Source organism: Anomaloglossus baeobatrachus, chromosome 1, assembly GCF_048569485.1.
Source record: "Anomaloglossus baeobatrachus isolate aAnoBae1 chromosome 1, aAnoBae1.hap1, whole genome shotgun sequence".
NCBI classification, from domain to species: Eukaryota; Metazoa; Chordata; class Amphibia; order Anura; family Aromobatidae; genus Anomaloglossus; species Anomaloglossus baeobatrachus.
In genome coordinates, this window is record NC_134353.1 from 44686173 (window position 1) to 44712370 (window position 26198).

Genomic DNA, 26198 nt, shown 5'->3' on the forward strand with positions numbered 1-26198 from the left:
TTTAAATGTAACGTGAGGTGGTGGAGAAGGGTCACAGGAGGCAGGGTCAATGCTGTGGGCTGCGGGCGTTGTGCTGAGGGCTGCAGGGGCAATGCTGTGGGCTGTGGGCGCTGTGCTGAGGGCTGCAGGGGCAATGCTGCGGGCTGTGAGCGCTGTGCTGAGGGCTGCAGGGGCAATGCTGCGGGCTGTGAGCGCTGTGCTGAGGGCTGCAGGGGCAATGCTGCGGGCTGTGGGCACTGTGCTGAGGACTACTGGGGCAATGCTGCGGGCTGTGGGTGCTGTGCTGAGGACTACTGGGGCAATGCTGCAAGCTGTGGGCGCTGTGCTGAGGGCTGCAGGGGCAATGCTGCGGGCTGTGGGCGCTGTGCTGAGGGTTGCAGGGGCAATGCTGCGGGCTGTGAGCGCTGTGCTGAGGGATGCAGGGGCAATGCTATGGGCTGTGGGCGCTGTGCTGAGGACTATGGGGGCAATGCTGCAGGCTGTGGGCGCTGTGCTGAGGACTACTGGGGCAATGCTGCAAGCTGTGGGCGCTGTGCTGAGGGCTACAGGGGCAATGCTGCGGGCTGTGAGCGCTGTGCTGAGGGCTGGAGGGGCAATGCTGCGGGCTGTGGGCGCTGTGCTGAGGACTACTGGGGCAATGCTGCGGGCTGTGGGCGCTGTGCTGAGGGTTGCAGGGGCAAAGGTACGGGCTGTGGGCGCTGTGCTGAGGGCTGCAGGGGCACTGCTGCGGGCTGTGGGCGCTGTGCTGAGGGCTGCAGGGGCAATGCTGCGGGCTGCTGTGATGTGGGCCGCTGTGCTGGTGCTCGCTGCAGTTGATGAGGCCGGAGCCATCATTAAAATGTTGGCGGTGAGTAGAGATGAGCGAACCGGTCCCGGTTCGGCTCGAGGTCGGTTCGCCGAACGGAGGTCCCGTTTGAGTTCGGTTCGTCGAACGTTCGACGAACCGAACTCGAGCCAATAGGAAACAATGGCAGGCAATCACAAACACAGAAAAACACCTAGAAAACACCCTCAAAGGTGTCCAAAAGGTGACAAACAACTCACAACACAACACAAACACATGGGAAAGTGACAAGGACATATACTCATGCGAAAACAAAAGAGCTGGACAAAGAAAAAGAGGAGGAGACACAGATATAGGCATGGCACGCCCTTCTAAAGTCATGTAAAACACCGCAAGGTGACTCCAAGCGGAGTCTCCCTTTTTTCCGAAAATTGTGCCCCACACACACCCACCCCTTCAGTGGCAGCACTTGTGCCCCAGTTGTACACTTCACAGCTAGATTTGCATCAAGCACATTCAAAAATACGTCATTCTTATCCGTCCCCAGGATGACACCGGGGTAGGTAGCAAAGTCTTTCCTGATCCCAGCTCTGTTCATCTTGGCTTCTTTTAAAAACACATCAAGCAAGGGTTACTCCAAGCGGAGTCTCCCTTTTTTCCAAAAATTGTGCCCCACACACACCCACCCATTCAGTGGCAGCACTTGTGCCCTAGTTGCAAACAGGATGTTTTGATTTGCATCAAGCACATTCCAAATCCACAAGCATTTACTCTCCCCAGGATGACACAGGGGTAGTAAATTCCTTCTGGATCCATGACTTGTTCATTTTGATGAACGTCAGTCTGTCCACATTGTCACTGGACAGACGCGTGCACTTATCTGTCAGCACACACCCAGCAGCACTGAAGACACGTTCAGAGACAACGCTGGCAGCTGGACACGACAAAATCTCCAAGGCGTAACTGGAGAGCTCTGGCCATTTTTCTAGATTTGAAGCCCAAAAGGAGCAAGGCTCCATTTGCAAAGTCATGGCATTGATGTTCATTTGGAGATACTCCTGTATCATCCTCTCCAGCCGTTGACTATGTGTCAGACTTGTTGTCTCTGGTGGCCTTGCAAAGGAGGGTCTAAAAAAATTATGAAAAGATTCCATAAAATTGCTGTTACCAGCACCAGATACGGTGCTACTGGTACGGGTAGACTGTTGAAGATGACGAGACCGTCCCATGTTTGTAAAGTTACAACTGGGAGATTCACTCCCTGCACCTGCACGGTTGTTTGGTGGAAAAGCCGAGCTAAGATCGAGTAACAGCTTCTGCTGATACTCCTGCATACGTGCGTCCCTTTCTATGGCTGGAATTATGTCACAAAATTTGGACTTGTACCGGGGATCTAATAGTGTGGCAAGCCAGTAGTCATCATCACTTCTAATTTTGACAATACGAGGGTCATGTTGGAGGTAGTGCAACAAGAAGGCACTCATGTGTCTTGCGCAGCCATGCGGACCAAGTCCACGCTGTGTTTGTGGCATAGAGGTGCTAACCGTTCTTTCTTCCTCTGACATCTCCCCCCAACCTCTTTCAACTGAAATTTGACCAAGGTCTCCCTCATCTGCTGAGTCTTCCATGTCCATGGACACTTCGTCCTCCATTTCTTCATGTCCTCCTGCACCTTCCTCAACATCTCGCCTGCTACCATGCGCCCTTGTTGATCCCTGTCCCCCATGGTCCCATGCCTGGCGCCTTGGTGATGATGAACGTCTGGACCTTTGTGATTTTGTTGTGTCTTGCGCATGTGAATCCTCCTGTAGTTCCTCCCCTTCCAGTTGTCCCACCCCCTGACTCCGAATAGTGTTTAGCGTCTGCTCCAGCATGTAAATGACTGGAATCGTCATGCTGATAATGGCATTGTCAGCGCTAAACATATTCGTCGCCATGTCGAAACTGTGCAGAAGGGTGCATAGGTCCTTGATCTGAGACCACTCCATCAGGGTGATCTGCCCCACCTCTGCATCTCGTTGGCCCAGGCTATACGTCATGACGTATTGCACCAGGGCTCGGCGGTGCTGCCACAGTCGCTGTAACATGTGGAGAGTCGAATTCCAGCGTGTCGCCACATCGCATTTCAGACGATGAACCGGCAGGCCGAAAGACTTCTGGAGCGATGCAAGTCGCTCAGCTGCGGCGCTTGAACGGCGGAAGTGAGCAGACAGTTTTCGTGCCCTGGTCAGAAGGCCATCTAGGCCGGGATAGTGTGTTAAAAATTGCTGCACGACAAGGTTCAACACGTGAGCCATACAAGGTACGTGTGTCACCTTGCCCAGGCGAAGGGCCGCACCCAGGTTTGCAGCATTGTCGCACACGGCCTTACCAGGCTGCAGGTTGAGTGGAGACAACCATTTATTAAACTCGGACCGCAGAGCTGACCACAACTCCTCAGCTGTGTGACTCTTATTCCCAAGACATGTCAAGCAAAAGACCGCCTGATGCCATTGTGCTCTGCTGCCAGCATAGTAATGAGGGGTGCGTGATTCCTTCTGCGCAGTGAGAACGCTGTTGGCCTGACCAGGCAGGCTTGGGGCGGAGGTGGAGGACCCAGATGAGGTGGAGGATGCAGAAGCAGTGGCGGAACTTGGACAGACAGAGGATTGACACACAAGTCGTGGGGACGGCAAGACTTGTGCAGCAGACCCTTCACCATCTATCACCATAGTTACCCAGTGCCCAGTCAGCGACATGTAACGTCCCTGTCCATGCTTACTGGTCCAAGTATCGGTGGTGAAATGCACCCGTTGACACACAGAGTTTCTCAAGGAAGCGGTGATGTTGTGTGCGACATGCTGGTGTAGCGCGGGCACACCTTTCTTAGAGAAGTAGTGGCGACTAGGCATCTGGTACTGGGGCACAGCGACAGACATAGGGTCTCTAAAATCCTGTGTGTCCACTAGGCGGAAAGGCAGCATTTCGGTAGCCAAGAGCTTACAGAGGGATAGAGTCAACCTCTTAGCTTTGTCATGGGTCGCAGGAAGTGGCCTTTTATTTGACCACATCTGAGGGACAGAGATCTGGCTGCTGTGTGTAGACGGTGTTGAGTAGGGTGTCCCTGGAAAAATGCAGGTTTGTGAGGAAAGTGCAGGCGGAGTCATGATGTTGCCTTCATCCAACGTTGGTGCTATCGATGTCTGAGAGAGCTGTACACACTCACTTGTTTCCCCTTCCAAACCAACTGACGACCTACCAAGCAAACTGCCTGTTGCGGTTACAGTGGTGGAAGTTGTGGGTGGAAAAACAGGTGTGACAGCTGTCCCCACAGTCCTAGAAGATAACGAGCGCGCGGATGCACTGGAAGGGGCAGGCGGTGGATGGTTCGCTCCGCTAGGCCGCATTGCAGCACGGTGAGCTTCCCACCGGGCCATATGATATTTATTCATGTGACGATTCATGGAAGAAGTTGTCAAACTGCTGAGGTTTTGACCTCTACTAAGAGAACCATGACAAATTTTACAGATCACATAATTTGGGCGATCTTTTTCTATGTCAAAAAAGGACCAGGCTAGGCAAGGCTTAGAGGCCATGCGACCTGTTGATCCACCCCGAATAATGCTCAGAGGCAGAGTGGTGGCTGAGGATGCAGTTGTAGACGTGCTACCAGTACTCCGACTGTGTCCAGGAAGGCGCAAGGTAACGTCGTCATCAGTTGCATCCTACTCCACCACCTCTGTTGACCTCCTCGAGTGCCTGACTGTGGGTTGACAGTAGGTGGGATCTAGAACTTCATCATCAATTGTTGTGTTTGCACTCCCCTCCCCCTCAGACCGAGCCTCTTCTTGCCCTGACCGAATATTTAAGTTGTCATCCCAATCGGGTATCTGCGTCTCATCTTCATCAGTATGTTCCTCATTGTCTATAACCACAGGTGTTACAGTTTGTGACAAAGGGTCAACATTATGCTCAGAAACTTGGTCCTCACGGCCTGAATCAGAGTCACAAAGGTTCTGGGCATCACTGCAGACCATTTCCTGTTCTGTACTCACTGTAGCTTGGGAGCAGACCTCTGATTCCCAGGCTATAGTGTGACTGAACAGCTCTGCAGACTCAGCCATCTCAGTTCCACCATACTGTGCAGGGCTGATGGAGACTTCAGAGCTGGGAGAAAGCAAGTTTGATTGGGATGACAACTCAGAGGACTGGTGTTTTTTGGATGCGGTACTTGAAGTGGCTGAGAGGGCACTTGTTGGACCACTTGAGATCCATTCAAGCATTTTCCTTTTTTGGCCATCATCTACCTTTGTTCCTGTTGTTCGTGTCCGTAAAAAAGGGAGCACATCGGATTGTCCACGGTAAGTAGTAGACATCTTACTTTTGCTGGTAGATGGTCTATCTTCAGCAGATGATAATGGAGCTTTGCCACCTTCCCCACGGACAAAACCTTTTTTGCCTTTTCCACCACGCCTCTTCCCCTTTCCACCAGCATCTGTCATTTTGCCACTCATGTTGATTGCGACAAGATTGTGCACTGAAAATGTGGTAGTAAAAATTGAGAGGTGGTGTAGATTGCAGTGGTGGTCTAGCTTTATTAACAGCAGAATAATAAAGAATAAATATCCCTGACAATGCAACTACAGCCCTTAAACTGGCAGCAAAAATACTAGTATAATGGCTTAGTTATAATGAGTTGGAGTGTGCAATGCAGGTAGAGGTGCTGCAAATGTCTTTGCACTAGTGTGACTATAGCAAAGTCCAATAGCCACGTATAGGATGCCACTAGGTACACTGTGTGTTTGCTAGTATAATGGCTTAGTTATCATGAGTTGGAGTGTGCAATGCAGGCAGACGCGCTCTGCAAATGTCTTTGCACTAGTGTGACTTTAGCAAAGTCCAATAGCCACGTATAGGATGCCACTAGGTACACTGAGTGTTTGCTAGTATAATGGCTTAGTTATCATGAGTTGGAGTGTGCAATGCAGGTAGAGGTGCTGCAAATGTCTTTGCACTAGTGTGACTATAGCAAAGTCCAATAGCCACGTATAGGATGCCACTAGGTACACTGAGTGTTTGCTAGTATAATGGCTTAGTTATAATGAGTTGGAGTGTGCAATGCAGGTAGAGGTGCTGCAAATGTCTTTGCACATGTCTTTGCACTAGTGTGACTATAGCAAAGTCCAATAGCCACGTATAGGATGCCACTAGGTACACTGAGTGTTTGCTAGTATAATGGCTTAGTTATAATGAGTTGGAGTGTGCAATGCAGGCAGACGCGCTCTGCAAATGTCTTTGCACTAGTGGGACTATAGCAAAGTCCAATAGCCACGTATAGGATGCCACTAGGTACACTGAGTGTTTGCTAGTATAATGGCTTAGTTATAATGAGTTGGAGTGTGCAATGCAGGCAGACGCGCTCTGCAAATGTCTTTGCACTAGTGGGACTATAGCAAAGTCCAATAGCCACGTATAGGATGCCACTAGGTACACTGAGTGTTTGCTAGTATAATGGCTTAGTTATAATGAGTTGGAGTGTGCAATGCAGGTAGAGGTGCTGCAAATGTCTTTGCACTAGTGTGACTATAGCAAAGTCCAATAGCCACGTATAGGATGCCACTAGGTACACTGAGTGTTTGCTAGTATAATGGCTTAGTTATAATGAGTTGGAGTGTGCAATGCAGGCAGACGCGCTCTGCAAATGTCTTTGCACTAGTGGGACTATAGCAAAGTCCAATAGCCACGTATAGGATGCCACTAGGTACACTGAGTGTTTGCTAGTATAATGGCTTAGTTATCATGAGTTGGAGTGTGCAGAGGACAGGAGGGTACAGTGCCAGGATTTTGGGGCTCTGGGTAGAGGAATGGAAGCCTGCCTTTCTATCCCTCCTAATAGGGAAATGCAGGGAGGAAATCCCTGACCTGGGCTACACAGACGCTGGCGCTGTTTTCAGGACCTGTCACCTTAACTCTGACCCTGCCGGTTTGAGCCCTTAAAAGGACTGCTAGAAAGTGCTCTCCCTAAGATGTCTAACGCTGTGTATGGAGCGCATACAGCTGTATCAGCGATAGGACTCAAGACGGAGCTGCGACAGTGATGTCTGACACCAAAGACGCAGAAGAGATAATGGCGTCCTGGAGGAAAATGTCCGGTTTTATAATGCAGGGACATGTGACATGGACATCCTATCACACATGCCGTTGCTTCTCTGGCTAAAAGTCCACTTAGCTGTGTGTGTGTCTGGGATTGGCTGACATGCTGGCCCGCCCCACAAGACGCGCGCGCTTAGGGAAGGAAGACAAGAAAAAAAAAAAAAAATGGCGATCGCCATTATAGAAACAGCAGTGATCTGAAGGCGCTGTTCCCGCACACTATACACTGAAATGTCATAATATTGTGAGTCACAGAGTGACTTACACTATTACAGCAGAAACCAAGCTAGGATTTAGCTGTTTTTTGCTGCTAGAACCGTTCTCGAACGTTTCTAGAACTATCGAGCTTTTGCAAAAAGCTCGAGTTCTAGTTCGATCTAGAACATGCCCCAAAATCACTCGAGCCTAGAACTGGAGAACCACGAACCACGAACCGCGCTCAACTCTAGCGGTGAGGGCTTCAAATAATGGCACCCAGAGTCGGCGCATGCGCAGATGCAGCACTTTTTCTCAAGAGCTTATCCGTCCACACTCTGCCTCCGGCCCATTAATCTCCCAGCAGCAGGGTTAAGTAAAATGGCGCCCAAGAGTGGTGTGTACGCAGATGAGATATCGCATTGTCACTGAGCTGATAGCTCAAAGTGCGCATGCGCTAAGACACCGGGTGCCATTTCTTTGAAGCCCTCAGCACTGACAGTTTCGGGATATTGCTTGCCTCACAGTGAGGATCTGGCCCACAGCATCGCTTTACTCCAGCATTGCCCCTGACTCCTGTGACCCTGCTCCACCACCGCTGCCAACCCCAGGGATAAGACTCCACTGTATTATAATTTGGACCCCACTGCTGTATTATAAGATGGACTCCCACTGCTTTATTATAAGATGGACCCCCTTTCTTTTTACCCTTTTTTCCCCTCTAAATTTGGGGTGCGTTTTATTATCTGTGGTGTCTTTGAAACAAAACAATATGGTATATCTCTATGTTTATCATCAACCTAAGTTATCTATCTACAGTCATGGCCAAAAGTTTTGGGAATGACACCAAAATTATATTTTCACATGATCTGTTGCCCTTTGGTTTTTAATTGTGTTTTTCTGATGTTTCCATCACATACAGAAATATAATTGCAATCATATTATGAGACCAAAAGGTTCTATTGACAGAATGAGTTAATGCAGCAAGTGAATATTTGCAGTGTTGACCCTCCTTCTTCAGGACCTCTGCAATTCTCCCTGGCATGCTCTCAATCACCTTCTGGAGCAAATCCTGACTGATAGCTGTCCATTCTTGCATAAGCAATGCTTGCGTTTTGCCAGAATTTGTTGGTTTTTGTTTGTCCACCCATCTCTTGATGATTGCCCACAAGTTCTCAATGGGATTAAGATCTGGGGAGTTTCCTGGCCATGGACCCAAAATCTATATGTTTTGTTCCATGAGCCATTTAGTGATCACCTTTGCTTTATGGCAAGGTGCTCCATCATGCTGGAAAAGGCATTGTTGGGTGCCAAACTGCTCTTGGACAGTTGGGAGAAGTTGCTCTTGGAGGACATTCTGGTACCATTCTTTATTCATGGCTGTGTTTTTAGGCCAGACTGTGAGTGGTGCGATTCCCTTGGCTGAGAAGCAACCCCACACATGAATGGTTTCAGGATGCTTAACAGTTGGCATGAGACAAGACTGGTGGTAGCGCTCACCTCTTCTTCTCCTAATAAGCTGTTTTCCTGATGTCCCAAACAATCGAAAAGGGGATTCATCTGAGAAAATGATTTTTCCCTTAGTCCTCAGCAGTCCACTCCCTGTACCTTTTGCAGAATATCAGTCGGTCCCTGATGTTTTTTCTGGAGAGAAGTGGCTTCTTTGCTGCCCTCCTTGAAACCAGGCCTTGTTCAAGCAGTCTCCGCCTCACAGTGGTTGCAGAAGCACTCACACCAGCCTGCTGCCATTGCTGAGCTAGCTCGGCACTGCTGGTAGTCCCATCCCGCAGCTGAAACAGTTTTAAGATACGGTCCTGGCGTTTGCTGGTCCTTCTTGGGCGCCCAGGAGCCTTTTTGGCAACAATGGAAGCTCTCTCCTTGAAGTTCTTGATGATGCGATAGATTGTTGACTGAGGTGCAATCTTTGTAGCTGCGATACTCTTCCCTGTTAGGCCATTTTTGAGCAGAGCAATGATGGCTGCACATGTTTCTTTAGAGATAACCATGGTTAACTGAAGAGAAACAATGATACCAAGCACCAGCCTCCTTTTAAAGTGTCCAGTGGTGTCATTCTTACTTAATCATGACTGATTGATCGCCAGCCCTGTCCTCATCAACACCCACACCTGTGTTAATGGAACAATCACTAAAACAATGTTAGCTGCTCCTTTTAAGGCAGGAATGCAATGATCTTGAAATGTGTTTTGGGGGTTAAAGTTCATTTTCTTAGCCAATATTGACTTTGCAAGTAATTGCTGTTAAGCTGATTACTCTTTATGACATTCTGGAGTATATGCAAATTGCCATTAGAAAAACTTAAGCAGTAGACTTTGTAAAAATTAATATTTGTAGCATTCTCAAAACTTTTGGCCATGACTGTATTATCTATTATCTATTATCTATCTCACTATATACAGTATGTATCTACAGTATCTATCTATCTATCTATCTATCTATCTATCTATCCCTCTATCTATCTATCCCTCTATCTATCTATCTATCTATCTATCTATCTATCTATCTATCTATCTATCTATCTATCCCTCTATCTATCTATCCCTCTATCTATCTATCCCTCTATCTATCTATCTATCTATCTATCTATCTATCTATCTATCTATCTATCTATCTATCTATCATCAAACAGCCCTAATTCAAAATAATAAAAATATATTATTCTCTATTATTTTATTGGGATTTACTCTGTAGTTTTTTTCTTTTAGTATAAATAGTCAGTTGTGAATGGCCCCATATTGATTTTTGCGGTTTGTTATCTGGCTGGAGGTTGTCATCCTCCTATAGATATACAGGAAACTATATATTTGTGTTTGGCTCAAGTTTAGTTTCATGCCATTTATTTTCCGGCTTAGGTGACAGTAATAATATTTCTGTACATGATAGCCATTTGCAGGTATTCATGTCACATCTCGGGAAGAAAATGTGTTCTCATTAACTGATTAAGACAACAATCGGATCTAGATGGACGTGTGCGTTCCCGCACGTTCCAGAGGAGGGGTAAAGTAATAATGCTCATTAATAATGCTCTAAAAAAGAAATGCAACAGCTCTACATAGTTGTACAGTACACTCCATTAATGATGCTCAATATGATCATTTATAGAGGTGAGCAGACCCGTTGAAGTTCAGGTGCTCCGAGTTCAGACAGACTTTGCATAAGACCACACTTTCCACATTTTTTGCACTAATGTAATCAGGTTCGCATCCTATCAACCGATATCACCACTTATCCCTAAACAGGAATGTATGATGCCAAACTTATTTAAAAATACTTTATTTATTTTGAAAAGAATAAAAAACACATAGACAAACAACAACGGCACAGCAGGGTAGAGAGATACAACTCTGACTCCCACGGATTGGGGGAGGGGTGGGTGAGGATCAAGATAAATCTCTCCAAATATGCATATAATATTTCAAAAAAAGAGTCACTGGTCTGTATAAGTATATAGTAATAGCCCAAAATATTTACATAACCATCATGTTTCACATATGGCTAGCATGGAAATGGTCAATAGTACCCTATGTGAGCACTCTGATTGTCACTATCAATAATTGAACAAGGATATCCACGAAATTTCATGGACCCTTTTGCTACGGTGATAATTCACAATAACGTATGACAATCAGCCTGCTCCCTAACAGGGAACTCCGCCTCATGCAGCCAGATGGGCCCGCCCTATAGTTGCTGCTAGGGAATTCTCCTATGGTACTCCAATACCCTGCGGGTATTTAATATACCTCCAAGTCGCAGGAGGGAGCTTTTTTTCTAATAAACCCCCAATATTCCACAGGTGGGGTATGCTCCTTAATAGCCTCAATATCCTCTCACTCCCAGACTTTAGAGGCATGTGTACCCCCAACAGGGCAAAAGACACCACAGGAGTGTCCCACAGCAGGAATCAATCAATGACATCATTGGCAACAAGACATATATAATATACCTGCTGAAAATAAAGTTTCCAATGTTAATATTAGTACAGCACTCTATGGGAGACTGATTAATGAGTCATTAATCGGGACCTGGACTGGACCTGAAATTGATCCCACAGCCAGAACCCCATTGGAAGGTAATGATTAGAAAGTTAAGCTGGATTTATTGTTTTTGTACACACTACATCCAAAAAAGTTTTTACTCCCATTGAGAAAGATTCAGAGACTGCATGTGGCCCCAACCGGGCCATGAACCGAGCACACTCAAGCACTCCAATGCTCGATCGAGTGGTTAGTATATGAACAGCAACAGAACTCAGAATTTTTTTAAAGGTCCCTGTTCGGTACCCTTAACCTTAGAGTGTACATTCTTTACGAAGAAGGACAGGAGGAGGACGTTTTGGTCTTCTTATCTGATATGTGAGAGCAATCCTCTTCTTGTTTTGAAGACATCTATTCACTATATGTTGTACGAAAGTTACTGTTGGGTCCAAAAATCTTAGGATCCCGATGTTTGCCACCTAGAATTTCATAGAAAGCAGTTTATACCGCTAGATTAGAACATCTTCAGAAGAAGTTGCCTTCTACATTCTTAAACCTAGAGACATGGGGTAGAGGTCAAATGCAAGCATCTCAATCTTCGGAATGTAGAGGTTTACTAAAATACAGAGTGAGTGATGAAGCATGGCCCCAATATCCCTTCTGTGGTTGGCACAGGATGATAAGAAATGAATATGGACCACTTTTTGGAAATTGGGTGATCCTGATTGATGGTCAGTAGTGTTGGGTGTGAGTGCGTCCAACATGGCCCACACATTATTCACTGAAACACAAGGCTGCTCCCTTTCCCAAACCAAGAAAAAGCAGTGTATACATTTTGGTGCAAACTGGCATATCACAGGATCGGTGGCTGATGGCAAAAAATGTAAACACCATGACCCCAATTCATTATAGTCATTGTTTCTCTACTTTTCGTCAGTAATTTGCCTTTTTTTTTAAGAGGTTTACGTGTATTCGTTCCTTGTTTTCTATACATTTTGCTGTGTGTTTTTTTCTAAAGTTAACTTTCTTTTTTGACTTGTCCTCAACAGTTTTGCTTATTTAAACCACAAAAAATTGGAGCACAACAAATCCACTAAAACATAACCATTTATTAAAGATCTTGTTAATATGATGATACAGGGGTTGTGCTGTAGCCACGGGCGATGTGCTGGAGCCGTGGGCGATGTACTGGGACTGTGGGTCAAGGGTGATGTGCTTTGCTGGGGCTGTGGGCGCAATCCTGAAAATGTCGGTGGTGCAGACTTGAAAAAATGGTGCCTGGAGTCTGCGCATGCGCAGATAGAGCTCTCGGCTCAGGATCTCATCTGCCCATGCACCGCCTTTAGCCTGTTGATCTCCCAGCAGCGGACTTAAGGAAAATGGCACCCGGAGGTGAGATTTTGAGCTGAGAGTTCCATCTACGCATGCACCAACTCCGGGTGCCATTATTTTGAAATCCGCACTGCAGACATTTTTAGGATGGTGTCCGCGGCCCCAGCACAGCACAGTGCCCTCAGCCTGCAGCTCCAGCACAGCATCCACAGCCCCAGCATAGCATCCGCAGCCCCAGCTTAGCATCCACAGCCCTAGCACAGGACAGTGCCCTAGGCCTGCAGCCCCAACACAGCATAGCGCAGCCACAGCACATAGCATACAGTCCCAGCACAGCGTAGCTCCGGCATTGCTACTGCGACCCCTCTCCACCATCCCTGGTAAGGAAAATACGGATTATAAGACACACCCCTCATTTTCCTCCCCAATTTTTGGGAGGGAAAGTGCATCTTATAATTCAAAAAATATTTTAATTTCCTCTGCAACACACCAGTGTTAGCTGTGCATAGGTCAAGGAAGGGAGAAAAACGGAAGTTTGCAGTATTGTAATTGGCTACTGGATATGATCCTCTGATGGAAACCTTCAGTGCAATGTTTATGACTCTTGTGTCTTGGAAAAATAAAGACAGGCATAATGGATGCCAAAGATAGCCTAACGTCCAAGGTTATAGATTGTCAATACTTTGTATCTGAGATCACCTTAGCTACTATTGAGCCCTTGGGTTTGTGCCGTCCTCATGAATGCTTTTTCAGTACTGAGCATTGATTATTACCCGGTTCTTTTCATTGGCATTCAAGAAGTTAATGACGCCCCATTGAACGTCTGTAATTCTTCAAGGACTGGAAATATGAAGACGACACAAATCAGGTTATGAGGTCGAGCTACAACAGGGCCAACGACTGCTCTTCCAAAATTAAAATGCGGATCAGACAGTGCCGGGTCTTACAATTTATTTCAGTTTAGTTCCTTAACGTAGTTGGGTATGGCATCTCTCTTTTGATGACAGGGCACATTTCAGGACATACATTCCTCTTCGGGACATAACAAATGTTCCTCTTGCGCTTACACAAGGTGAAGGACGTATTAGTTATGCAGTTACAGTACTAGGAGGGGATGGAGGCCCTATAAAGCATAGGGGGGAGGAAAAAGGTGCTGAAGACGCAGGAAGAATACATTGATCTTGTGGAACCGGCAGTCCATCCTAGCAGCCGACATTAGACAACGCCGTATTCTCGCCGCAGATAAAGTCTGTTAATATCCTGTCTGCAGCAATTATACCCGGGCAAAATAGACTTGCAGTGACGGAAGCTTGTATTATTATGAATAAATCTCTGGCAGCGCGCTCTGTTGTGCTCGTAGACGTACAGACATAATTAACCTTTTCATAAAGTCTAATTTTAAGAGATGTCACAATGCGCTGAAAAATTGCTTAGCCCATCCAACGCCGGACAGTAATAGAATGGAGTATTACACCAACCCCTACTAGGACGGATTATTTAACTAATTCAGACTTACTGGCTAATGGACATAAAACTCAACGGCTCAAGCAGATACCACACTGTCAGTTTGGCATTTTGCACATCGCCTTGATAAGAATTATTTGTCCCAGTTTACAGCATACTTGCCACCGTCCAGAAGGCTCCTGTAAAAAAATGATGAAGACCACCCAGATTGTCCAAAAAGCTGGGAAGTTTTTTGGGAGCAAGCAAAATCTACCAAATGACTCCGTGACATTAGTGGCTTTAGAAGTGTAATGCTAGGATGCTCCTTCATAAGAGTCCCATCAGTGGCGTAAGTAGAGTCAGATGGGCCCCAGTGCAAAATTTGGACCTGAGCTCCCCCTCTGTATGTTGGCAGGTTTTTGGGCCTTTGCAGCATTCTAAATCTTATAAAAGTAACAATAGAATAAGGGTCAGCGCTAGACCCAATGTTGCAATGATTCTGCAGCTAATTTCACTAGGCTAAAAACCCTTTAATGCCCAGAAATAAATTCATCTGTATAATATAGAATTACCTATATGTAAAAATTTGCGCTGAACCACAACAATGCATTGAGAAATAATGTTTTATTCTGTTTTATTCTCCACTCACACCAAAAAATATATAGAACCTCTACTAAAACATCACATAACATAAAAAACAAATATACAAGTACTTGATTATGATTTAAAACTACTGAATATAAGTCTCAAGAAAGGGTTTTATATGAGTCTTTACAAAATACACAAAAGCCCATAATATAAATGAATAATAATTTGTGTTACTACACCAGAGTCCTCAAATGTCACTTTGAGTCACGCACTTCACATAAGCTGCAGTTGCCTTTATAGGGTTAAATATTAACACCACATCTAGCGCATTAACGCCAGATGTGTCCAAAATGTAACAATTCAGCAGGCAATGAAAGTCTCTGCAGTATATGTTTGTTTCTTCAGTGCAAGGCTCCAGCAGATTAAAGACAACTTATGCTCTGTGGATTTCAAAGTGTGCCTGAATACAAGTTTACAACGGGACACCACAGATTCTTCCTTTGCAGGCTCCTGGATTCCTAAAAAGCAGATAACACTTCAGTGTTTAAATAACAACTTAAATACACAGGCTCCGGCAGATTAAAGGAATTTCTGCGCTGCCGGTTTTTAATTGTGCCTGATTGCAGGTCCACAGTAGGGCACTGTAAACTTCTCCTGTGCAGGCTTCTGGATTCCTAGAAAGCAGACACCGCTTGATTACCAACCACGGGACTCCAGGGTATGAATGCCTTCCCGGGTAAGAAGTTTGAATGAAGGACACAGTCCACTTATTCTGCCACGGGTAAATTAACACTTTGACAGGTAGACAAGTCTCTATATTGTGGGTTATTATTAAGGGTACCTGATCGCAGAATCTTCAGCGGGGGTGCAGTGATTCCTCCCCTATGTGAGCTCCTGCGTTCCTGTAGTGGAGATACCGCCAAGGCTTTTAGTTTGCAGCAGAGCTCCAAGGTACAAAATCCTTCTAGATTCCGAAGAATTGATTAGGGCATTCACTCTTTCCAGCAAAGTTAAACTTTGGAGGTTTGAATCCACACACAATCCGGCTGTTCCGCCGTAGAAAGAAAGTAGGTGCAAATGAGCTTGATCCGACGCGCGCGTTTCGGGGGCGTTGCCGGTCCCCTTCCTCAAGGATAGCCCAACCACCACCTATGACCCTATTTATACTCTGGTTCATTAAAATGCATTAGACTGAACCACAAGGACATACATTTAAATAGTATAAAAAGTAAAAAACATGGATTTAACTAATCAGTTATTTGCAACCTAAAAAATAACTACTCATTTAATAAATATAATACAATTCACACATGAAATAATTTAGTTTAAAATACTATGAATAAAGGTTAAAAAATATGTACATAAATCTACCTATACTTATCTATAACATATACATCATACCAAAACGGAGACCCATTCTCTATTACCATTATGAGGGAACCGCAAAGATAGCCATAAATAACAACAATTATAAAAAATAAAAGTCTATATATAAATTAAATATATTAAAAATTGTGTATGTCAAAAAAGGAATATTTATCCATAAAAAAGAGGGGAGGTTAATTTAGGTAAGGGCATGAATAAATATAAATACAAAGGTGAAGACAAAGGTAATTATGAGGGGGAAGATTTTTTTATACATATATATATTTTTATTATTATTTTTAATTGAAAGCAAAAAGTTCAATATCATTGTTTAGTCCATTAGGTTTTAATGTATTAAGCTCAAAAATCCACTGGCTCTCAGCTCTGGACATTTTTTTAATAAAGTCTCCACCCCTCCAATCCTTTATAATTTTCTGAAGGCCCCATATTTTGGATCCCACTAAGGATCCTCCATGTTCCAATAGATAATGTTTGGACAGGGGGTGTTTGCTACATTTGTTTTTTATATTTCTAATATGCTCCCCAATTCTTTTACATAGGGGTCTTATAGTCCTCCCAATATATCTTTCTTGGCATGGACATTGAATGCAGTAGATCACTCCCTTTGTTTGGCAAGTGATTAGATCCCTAATAATAATTTCTTCCTGCCCTTTAAAAAAACTTTTCCTGGTTTCACTTTTTATATTCTTACAAACAATACATTTTTTACATGGAAAAAAACCTTTTGTACTGCCAATATTGCCTTTCATCTGTCGATTGGCCATATTTTTCTGTATACTGGGTGCAACTAAATTCCCTATATTATTTGCTTTTCTATAGGTAAATTTAGGTACAGTAGGGATGAGGTCCCCTATCACTTTATCATCTTTAAGTAGATTCCAATATTTTTTTATAATGTTTTTTAAGATTTTTGCCTGCCCCGTATATTGCAGTATTATGGGTACATTAAAGTCATCCAATTTATTTTGTTCTATTGGTTCAATGATCTTTTCTTGTAATAACCTATTCCTTGAAATCTGTTTGGTCTGTTGATAGACATCTTCCAAAAACCCTTCTTTATAGCCTTTTTCCAAAAACTTTTTGGCTAAATTCACTGCCTCTATTTCAAAATCTTCTGTTTTGCTACAATTTCTATAGGCCCTAATATATTGACTCTTTGGAACGTTTAGAAGCCTTACAGCATACTTGCCACCGTCCAGAAGGCTCCTGTAAAAAAATGATGAAGACCACCCAGATTGTCCAAAAAGCTGGGAAGTTTTTTGGGAGCAAGCAAAATCTACCAAATGACTCCGTGACATTAGTGGCTTTAGAAGTGTAATGCTAGGATGCTCCTTCATAAGAGTCCCATCAGTGGCGTAAGTAGAGTCAGATGGGCCCCAGTGCAAAATTTGGACCTGAGCTCCCCCTCTGTATGTTGGCAGGTTTTTGGGCCTTTGCAGCATTCTAAATCTTATAAAAACATACAAGTTGCCACCCCTTTCTTTATTATGGAGTAATGTCCACATCATGTACTAATGTCTGCCATCCCAAGATCATTCCTGATAAATGTGTACCCCATCCTAGTAAATATGTCCCCGATCTTGGTATATATGTGACGCCCTGGCCTATCGGGTCATCACAGGGTATTGTGCAATTTGCCCTTCTGTGCAATATCCACCTCCTCCTTGGTTATGGGTCTCCAACTAACGGTGTTGTCAACAACAGTCAATCAAAGTCCTAGGTACACTCTGCACCACACCCACCAGACACACCAGTGGACGGCCTGAGTGGAATAGGGCAGCCCACTTGGTGGGTTGGTTAAGGGGAGGTCAGGAGTGTCAGGAGCAGTGCAGTGGAAGCAAGGAAGTTGAAGGAGAGAGGAGGACAGGAGTCGGGCTCCTTGGAAGTAACTAGGTGACAGATGGTGGTCTGGACCTAGTAGGACCTGAACCCCCGGTCGCAGGGGATCGTGGAAAGGAACACGGAACTCTCGAGGAGGACAGCCGGCGGCCTTGCACCATCACCGGGTTGGGACCAGGGACAACGAGATACGTGGACCCCAAGTCAAGGAGTAGCTCCAGGCAACCTGACAATTGACCCGACGAGAATGGAGCCTTCAAGATCCGTTCTCCACCTACTCCAAAATCAGGGTACTAGTGCAACGAGAGGGATAGGACTTTCCACAAATACGGTTCAGAAAATCCCAAGCGTTAACCCTGAGAGCAATCTCCCACAGTTAACCATACTGGGGAGCGGGACCCGGCTAGTTCCACACTACCGGGACCAACAGAGAAGTAACTTAGTGCCAGGAGGCAGGTCACAGATCACCAGGCAACACCATTGGGGACGGGACCCAAATTAGCTCCCCTCAGCGGCAGCGGTGTCCAGAACTTTGGTTTATGCAGTTGTTGGTGTCAGCTTTATGGACTGAGTGAGTACGAAAGTGGCCCCTGCACTTCCCACGGCATCTACCCCAACGCCATCACTGAGTCCCAGGACATCCCCCCTACCCGTGCAGGGTCCTAACACCTGGCTGCCCCATTCCATCGCCCCGGGTACTCCCAACTGGAGCGGTGGTACTTCCCAAATTACCACAAACCATGGGTGGCATCACAAACTCTAACACATCTCCTGTAAATAACCCCCTTCGTTTGCGGAGCCGCGTGACCCCCAGGTCCGAAGACCCCTCGAGCCACCGCGGATCGGGATCCGACACATATACTTCATATCCCTCATTCCTTTTATATATGTCTCCATCGTGGGCCAGATCCTGGCATATATGTCCCCATCTTAATAAATATGTCCTTTGTCCCCCATCCTGGTACATATGTCCCCTCTCCTGGTATATATGTTCCCCATCCTGCTGTATATGTTCTAAGTTCTGGTTCCATTCTGGTATGTACGTATATCCCTCATTCTGGCATATATAACCCCCATCTGAGGCCCATCCTGCTATATATTTCCTTATTCTAGAATATATGTCCCCCACCCAGGCATATCTCTCTCCCGTCCTGGGAAATATGTCCCCATCCTTGTATAGTCCCCATTGTGTCTCTAACGCATAAAAAAGAAAAAATCACTTAACTTACTTTCCCAGCCTCCCATGTTGAATGGCATCCTCCTCTGTAGCTGACACAGTGGGTGGCAGCTGACATTGTATTCCTGGTATGGTGACACATGATGTTACTGTCATGCTCCCCCAGTCAAAGGCACGCTGACGTCAGCAGCCGGTCTCTATTTGGCCGGCAGCATGTATTGCATTGCATGGACATGTGAACAACTTCCATCACAAGTCGTAATACATACTGTAGTAACGCAAGAAAAATCTTTGGAAATATGCAAAGGTTAGGGTTGTTGTTCGGAATCACTGTGATATTGGGTTTGAATAATTCCTGGGGCAACATTTGCATGGGGTTTGTATCTTCTCCTGCTTCTGTTGGCTTCTTCCCAAACTCCAAAAATATATTATTGGTTTATTGCCTGAGATATTGGGCCAGACTTAGAATTAATGGTGTCTCAGAATGTGCCTTCTATTAATGCTCTCATTATAGTACCTAGGTAATTATGCTCTATACTTACCTAAATAACTGTCTAATCAGTAAAATGGGGAATAAGTGCTTCTTTCACATAGATTTGAGCACTAAAGGCCCTGTTACACGCGTCGATTTATCGTGTGATCGCATGTTGCGATCGCACCCGCCCCCATCGTTTGTGCATCACAAGCAATTTGTTGCCCGTGTCGCACAAAGTCGTTCACCCCTGTCACATGTACTTTGCTCCCAAACGACCTCGCTGTGGGCGTCGAACATCCTCTTCCTGAAGGGGGAGGGACGTTTGGCGTCACAGCGACGCCACACAGCGGCCGCCCAATAGAAGCGGAGGGGCGGAGATGAGCGGGACGTAACATCCCGCCCACCTCCTTCCTCATTGCTGGCGGGACGCAGGTAAGCTGTGTTCGTCGTTCCCGAGCTGTCACACGGAATGATGTGTGCTGCCTCAGGAACGACGAACAACCTGCATCCAGGAATATGACCGATATTTTGAAAATGAACGAAGTGTCATTGAGCAACGATAAGGTGAGTATTTTTGCTCGTTAACAGTCGCTCATAGCTGTCACACGCTACGATATATCAAACAATGCCGGATGTGCATCACGGAATCCGTAACCCCACCGACATATCGCCCGATATATTGTTGCGTGTAACACCCCTGTGGCACCCCAGGACCTGGTCGCCACAAAAGCATTGCCCTCCCAAAGGGTTAATGCTGAGCCTGGAGGTAATTGGGAGGTCCATTGGCCAGTAAGTTTAACATCCAACGCAGTTCTCCCTCCGGCCAGCAGGGGGAGCTCTGAACCTGGAATTCCAGGGAGCATTCCTTAAGTCTGATCTGAGGGAGGAAGTAGTGTTCAGTCTGTAGAGAGAAGTGATAGCAAGCAGACGCAGAGTGTGCTGTCCTGTGGATCTGGGGCCTAGAGCTGGAGCAGCTTGGCCAAGGGAAGCAGGAGTAGCAGAGACGCAGAGAAGAGACTCGGACATCGGAGTCTGTGGCCACCAGGGCTTAAAATACTCCCTGGTAGCCGAATCTGAGGGGCAGGAGAGCTGCAAGCACCTGGCCCATAAACAGCCCGAAGGTACAGCTGCATCATCAGGGCCCGGTGTGGACTCCAGCAGAGAACCACCAGAGAGGGCCTGCACAGCCTACCACAGAGGGAAAGGGACGTACCACCGATCCCAGCAGCAAGAGGGCCATTGCTAGATCCAGAGAGCAGGGTCCTATAAGAGTAAAGAAAAGAACAGGAGTAGGCCTCATACTCAGCTGGCCAAAAAGATCACCCCAAGTACTGCCAGGCCGACCGGATCCCCTTCACCACCTGTGATGGTCTCCCAGGACTGGACTGTTCTTAAAGTAAAAGAGGAGAAGGTAAAGAGACTGTTGTTTGTGCCTGGTTCTTTCATTGCCTGTCGGCCCTGCACCGTGTTATCCACACAAGTCACCAGCCATATTTAACTGACACCCACCAGGGCCACGGAGCCGGGCCCCGCCACCACTGACTACCTCCGGACTAGTCCGGCCCGGCACCGGGTGTCCCATAGTCCTGGGGTGGGCGAGTCAACTTTCGCCTCACGAACAGGATTTCGTGCCCGGTCCCACCGGGTACTGTGCGCCTGCAGAAACTGTGCTTAAAAGACTGTGTTACTGTTTGCAAACTGCCGCCGCCATTAGCCTCGCTGAGCGCAGGAAGAAGGGGGGCGTGCCTGAAAAAGAGCACGAAGGGAGCGCGCCATCAGAGCAGAGCGCCGTTAACCCCGCGTGACCCAGAAGGGAATTTGAAAAGTGAACGGAGCCTGGTAAGGTTCACTAAGGGGGAGGAAGATGTCCGACACAGAGGGAGAGCAGGTGGCTGTGGTAGCTCAAGACGCAGCAGCACCGGCCGATGTAATCCCAGTCGCCGTCACCCCAGCCCCCGCTGTAGCGCCGGTAATGCCGATCACAATGCCGTACATCCCGGGAGCAGAATGGCTGCCGCAGTACTCCGGGGAGTCACATACCCTGAGCGACTTCAGAGAAAGGCTGCACAGCTTGTTTAGAGTGTATCCGCTGACTGAGAGCCAGAAGGTGGGCATATTAATGGGCCAGCTAGCCGTCGCGGCCCAGCGTGAAGTGAAGTCCTGGCCTGACACAGATAAAGGGACAGCAACCCAGATACTGGCCAAGTTAAAGAGTACTTTTGACACCCGCACCGCAGCAGAGATAAAGATGAGATTCTTTGGGTGCAAACAACGGGCCACAGACAGCATAAGGGACTATGCCTTAAACTTGCAGGAGGCTCTGAAAGCAATTAAACAGGTGGACCCAGAGAGTGTACGTGAAGAAGACAAACTCCTAACTGAGCAGTTCATAGAGGGGCTCCTGTCAGATGCCCACAGGACCCAGCTGCGTATCATGGTCCTGCAAAACCCTGCTCTGGACTTTGCAAAGTTTAAGGACCAGGCCATCCGGGTACTGAGGGAATCTACACCGAATGACCCAGTACCCCTCCGGCCTCTTGCTATCACGTACCCCGGGGTGGTGCCTGCAACACGAGCCGCTGCAGGGGCTGAGGCGCAGTCCCTGGATAAGGATCCCGCTGCAGAGCTCAGACAGCAGGTCCAGGAGCTGACCAAGACTATAGCTGCCCTTGCCAAGACCGTGCAGTCTCTACAAGTGACCCCATCGCCTGCAAGAATCGAGTTGGCCTCCAGCCCAGATGACGTCCCCTGGATGCGACAGAGGAGGATTCCGCCGACCCGAGGAAAAGACACAGACCGGTATGATTCAACGGGACAACCGATCTGCCGCCGCAGCAGCCAGGCGGGCCATATTGCAAGACACTGTCCTTTAAATGGGCCGAGCCTGGGGCTAGGACCCGACCCCCAGGTGTAAGGAAGCCCGGCTCAACCCCCAGTCGCAGCAAGTATGTGGGAGGACGCCCGGTCCTTCCTATTGTGCTGGATGGGATCCCTTTGAATGCCCACCTGGATACGGGGTCCCAGGTAACAACCATCCCTTATAAACTGTACAAAAGATATTGGGCTGATTCAGACATTGACCATGGCCCAGATGATGATTTAACAATTGTGGCCAGTAATGGTAAGCCCTTACCTCAAATTGGGTATAAAGAAGTAACCATTAAAGTGGGGCGGGTAGAATTGCCATGTCAGGGGATGATAATTGTAGATATTGATCGCAAAGAATCTAACCCACTGCTAACCATTGGTACAAATGTGATAGAAAATTGTATTGCCGAAGTGATAATTTTGTTGCAACAGGCGTCTGAAACTGCCAGCTCCGGGCAGCAGCGTGCCCTACAGAGGGAAATCAGAGCCCTGATGAGGAGGCAGCAGGTAGAGCTGGCCGGAGGAGAAATTGGCAGTGTGAGGGTAAGTGACCCCCTCCCCATTGCAATACCCCCAAGAAGTGAAATGTTGATATGGTGTCGGGCAGCAATAGGCCTCAAGGGTCAGGATTACCAGGCCTTGGTAGAACCGGTGTATTCAGACAGTAGGCCTGGAGTCCTGATAGCCAGAGGGGTAGCAGACGTCCGCAAGGGGAGAGTGCCCGTCCGTGTCCTGAATTGTAGGGAGGAGGAAGCCAAATTGCCCCGGTACGCCACTGTAGCAAAACTGTACACTGTCAGTAACAATACCATCAAAGCAGTGGAACCCTTGATCCCGTCCGACCAGGCGGAAGACAATGGCTCCAAGGGGCAGCTGGAAGACTGGTGCCAAAAATTACATGTGGGCACCGACTCCACCCCCTCACACCAAAAGCATGGGGTTTACCGGGTGGTACAGGAGTACGAGCGGGTCTTCAGCAAACACCCCCTAGATTTTGGGCAGGTAAAAGGGGTTAAACATCAAATCCCCACGGGTGATCATCATCCCATTAAAGAGAGATACCGCCCTGTACCCCCAGCACAGTATCAGCGTGCCAAAGAAATGTTACGGGAAATGAAGGAGGCTTGGGTTATCAGAGATAGCTGTAGCCCTTGGGCAGCTCCACTAGTGCTCGTAAAGAAAAAAGATGGTACAATGAGTGTTACATCTCGTGGCTCTCCTGAGGCAAGGACTGAGGCAGTCTCCCATTCCTTGCCTGCCACGAGCACTCCTGCTCAGCAGCGCCGAAGGTCTGCCAGACTGCGCAGTGTGCAGGAGATACCTTCTCAGAGAGGCAGCAGAAGGTTGACACCTACTGGTTCTCCTGTTACAAGGAGTGAAGCGGTCTCCCATTCCTGGCCTGCCGCAGACTCTCCTGCTCAGCGGCCCCGAAGGTCTGCGAGGCTGCGCAATGTGCAGAGGTTTACTGCTCAGGGAAGCAGTGAGATTCCCGTTATCTCTGCACATTGTGAGACCGAGGATCCCGCCTCTATTTCCCAGAGGCAGGAGGGTGAGCATGTGCAATGCGTGGTGGGTCCTGATTCGCTCACTGACGTCACACGGCTTGATGACAAGGCTGGTGACGTGGTCAATCCTGACTGGCCAGGCTGGGACGTCGTGGACCCTGATTGGGTCAAGTCCGTCATCTCCGCCTCGCGCCCGCCCTCGGGTGGAGCTGCACCTCCTTAAAAGCTCCCCCTGCCATCATGGCGGCGCGCGACCGTCCTTCTATGTTTGGATGTCTGGCAGCGTGCTGCCACGCCACTGCTCAGGCATTACTGTCTCTTGTGGGCTTGGCCCTTGCTGCTCCGGCAGTACCTCGTTTGCAGGCCGTGTTCCTGCCTTGCTGCTCCGGCAGTACCCCCGTCAACAGGCCGTGTTCCTGTCCCAGGTGAGCTCCTCAAGTCTCCATTGGACTCACCTGCTTATTGAAAGCACACGTGCGTGGGCACCTCTGTGCTACCCTCGTGCCATATTCTCGTGACTTCCACTGGCACACGTGCGTGGGCACCTCTGTGCTTCCCCGTGCAACAGGTACACCGAGACGTGAGATCTGTGCCATACAACCCTCACGGGTTAGGGCAGATCGGTGTACATAGATCGTCTGTGACATTCCAGACGATCGCTAGCAGCAACCCGCTCACTCTTCACCCACCATAGCGGCGGTCCCTTACACCGCACAGTGGACCTTGACCGGCGGAAGCAGTCTATTTCCCATCTTGGCACGCTTCCCCGGGTCCCCCTCGTAACAAATGAGAATGTGCGTAGATTACAGACAAATGAACCGCATTACACATAAAGATGCTTATCCACTACCCAGAATAGAAGAGTCACTAACGGCCTTAAAATCAGCTAATTATTTCTCCACCCTGGATCTCACCAGTGGGTATTGGCAGGTTCCCGTGGCAGAGGCGGACAAAGAGAAGACTGCATTCACGACACCAATGGGTCTCTGTCAGTTCAATTGTATGCCGTTCGGGCTCTGCAATGCCCAAGGGACATTTCAGAGATTGATGGAGTGTTGCTTGGGCCATCACAACTTTGAAACCGTGCTATTGTACCTGGATGACGTCATAGTCTACTCCAAGACTTATGAAGACCACCTGAGGCACTTAGCAGAAGTGTTTGAGTCCCTGTCGGAGTATGGCCTGAAGATAAAGCCGTCCAAATCAAATGTCACCTCTTGAAGCCAAAGGTACAGTACCTGGGTCATGTGGTCAGCGCAGAAGGTGTGGCACCTGATCCGGAGAAAGTCACCGTAATCAAGGACTGGCCAAGACCCACCACGGTAAAGGAGGTGCGGCAGTTCCTTGGGCTGGTGGGCTACTACCGAAGGTTCATTGATGGTTTCATAAAGATAGCAGCGCCTCTTCAAGATCTCCTGGTGGGCCAGCCAAAGCAGGCTAAGAAGCAGAGCCCTCCATTTGAATGGAACAGCCAAATAGAAACATCTTTTGTCCGGCTGAAAGGGGCTCTCACGGGAGAAGAAATTCTGGCCTACCCTGACTACAGCCAGCCGTTTGTACTGTACACAGACGCCAGCAACGTGGGCCTGGGAGCAGTTCTGTCCCAGGTGCAGGGAGGCAGAGAGAAGGTGATAGCTTACGCCAGTAGGAAGCTTCGGCCCACAGAAAAGAATCCAGAAAACTACAGTTCCTTCAAGTTACAGTTCGTCGCTATTGTTTGGGCAGTGACTGAACGCTTCAAGCACTATCTGGCATCAGCCAAGTTCACCATCTTCACGGACAACAATCCGTTGACACATCTGGCAACAGCCAAGTTAGGTGCGTTGGAACAGCGATGGATGGCCCGGCTGTCTAACTTTGACTTTACCATCAAGTACCGGGCTGGCAAGAAGAATAACAATGCTGATGCGCTGTCCAGAATGCCTCACTTACCCGAGTCTGGAGAAGACCTGGATGAACTCGAAGAGATAGAGTTACCGGCTTTCCATCACCAAGGTGTTTCCCAGTGTGAGCATGCTGTAGGAGTGAAGAGCTCGAGCCAGCACGAGGTCTCGGTCCACCCATTGCTCCACCATAATTGGGAAGAGACACAGAACGGTGACCCGGCCGTGCGATTTGGTCAAAGAAAAGCTAGCACAAGCTGAGACCCATCTCGGTCCAGACACTCCACAAGAAGCCCAGCAGTTGTGGAAGGAGAGGGGACGACTGTTCACCTACCAAGGCAAGCTCTGCAAGAGATATGTCAACTGGAGAACGAATGAACTCGTCTGGCAGATAGTGGTCCCACAGAGGGATGCTCCAATGGTCCTAGCAGCTTACCATGATAAAGCAGGACACTTTGGGTGGAAGAAGTTGGAGACCCTACTCCGCGATCGGTTATACTGGGTGCACATGAGAAAGATGATCAAGAAGTGGTGCCGAGACTGTGGTCCGTGTAACCTGAGGCGGAAGGATGATGCTAGCCAGAGGTCTCCCCTACAGC

At 47.7% G+C, this 26198-nt stretch overlaps 1 protein-coding gene across 2 annotated transcripts in view; it reads left to right on the forward strand.

Annotated features, from left to right (window-relative positions):
- CTNNA2 (catenin alpha 2) overlaps positions 1-26198 on the forward strand; it is a 3064502-nt gene that overhangs the window by 1119325 nt on the left and 1918979 nt on the right. The gene's annotated exons all lie outside the window — the stretch shown is intronic.